We start from the raw sequence: 1,895 nt of genomic DNA on the forward strand, positions 1-1,895 counted from the left end.
CTGGATTTCATGCTTTGGGTCCTGTGAGTGAGGGTAGCATTAAGTTGGACTGGAAAAGAGTTTTCACACTATCACATTTTTCCAGACATCCCTGTCAGAACCACATTCGTAAAGCAGCTTCCCTGTCCCTGATGCTGAAGCACTAATTTACTTACCCTCTTCATGTCTTCATAGAAGAGGAAGAGAATCTGGTATCTGTCTCGAATTTCCCACCATCCTTTCACATGGTCAAACCAAGATCCCCAACTTACTGTGAAAAACAAGAATTGTTTTCATGGACACAAGCCTTCCAAGTCAGGAAAGTTTGACTTTCCTTTTTTCTTTTTCTTTCTTTCTTTCTTTTTTTTTTCTTTTTTCTGGCTTCAGGTACATCAGAGAAGGAAAAATTCTGTATTAGATATTTCCCAGGGTCACAGAGCTGCTCGATTCTGAGGTCACGTAGTTTCTGTCAGTATTGGGGACTTTGCTTTAATATGAGAATTAAAGTGGCTTCATGTTGATTATGCACAATCACTTGCACCCTGATATTATGACAGGGTCACACAGGCTGAGGAAAGTCTATAGGTCAGGAATCCCCGAATAAAGGCCAGGATAGGAGGCACAGGAAACTCTGGGGGATCAACTCGTCAGGGGTTGTTCTCTCAGCTCAGTCTAAATGGGGGTAAAACCACAGAGGGACAATGCATTTTTATTTACCTTTTCCATTGATGAAGGTTTCAAAATACTCATTCCAGGTACCTGGATCGGGGAGCACCTGGCACATTCTGTAGAAGTGGTAGTAGGAAACCATGCAGTCTTTGGCGTTTCGAGCCACATAAAGGAACTTTGGAGAAGAAGAGAGGTGAGTTAAAGGAACACAAATATTGGAACTCCCTAGTTCTCCCTCTGGGTGAGTCCTTTTGGGGAATGCTCAGCTCTTCTGCCCTGGCACTGAGACTCAGCCTAGAGCAATGTCACCAATTTTGATACTCCCAGCCCAGCCCTAACTCATTAAAATTTATCTCAGTTCTTGATTTCCCTTTTGTTATCAGGGGCAAACTCTTCCTCTAGATACTCTGATCCAACTACAGAGCCACTGAGCCTTCCAGAAACCTCAGCCTGATTTCTGGGAAAGCAATCACTCCACCTGGTGTTTTGACGTGGAGCAGCACCGTAGATCCTATTTGATATGAGCACAAACTTTCTTCCATGATGATCACTTTAAAATCTGTGTGTTTCTACACAGAATAAGCAAACACTAGGTGCATTTCAATAAGGACCCTGTTGGGAGACTTTGTTATCTTGCCCATGTATTCTCCAAGTCAAAATGCTGCTGTGCACCAATGGAAAGAATTTTCTAAAGTGTCAGATTATTTATTTATTTTTTAATTTAATTCTTGCACTATGCACTCAGGCTGTCTTTCACCTCAGTATTGTCTGACATTTTAGGAGTTTCGTCTTTCCTTTTCAGGGATGTGCTTTCCAGCCACATGACATGACTCTCACCTTTCCTCAGCCCTCATTCATCCCTTTCCAAGTCCATACATTTCTCTATTCAGATGCACACAGTCTGAGGGTTAGGCTCGTTCTGGTTTTTAATTTTCTGTGTTTTATATATAAATCTTTAAATATGTATATATAATATATAATGTATATAATATATAATAATATATACATATATGTGTAAGCAATTATAAAACACCATTTCTTTATTTGATGATTCAACCTAAAGTCACATCTTCTTTCTTTATGTCATATTTTAAACAATGATTTATTTTGTACAGCATTAACATTTTCTCTTTTTTGTCACTTTTTTTTGTTTGTTTTTTTATTTTATTTTTTTAACTTGAGTATTTCTTATTTACATTTAAGTGTTATTCCTTTCCCGGTTTATGAAACCAACATCCCCTATTCTT

Source organism: Rattus rattus, chromosome 4 (genome assembly GCF_011064425.1).
Source record: "Rattus rattus isolate New Zealand chromosome 4, Rrattus_CSIRO_v1, whole genome shotgun sequence".
NCBI classification, from domain to species: Eukaryota; Metazoa; Chordata; class Mammalia; order Rodentia; family Muridae; genus Rattus; species Rattus rattus.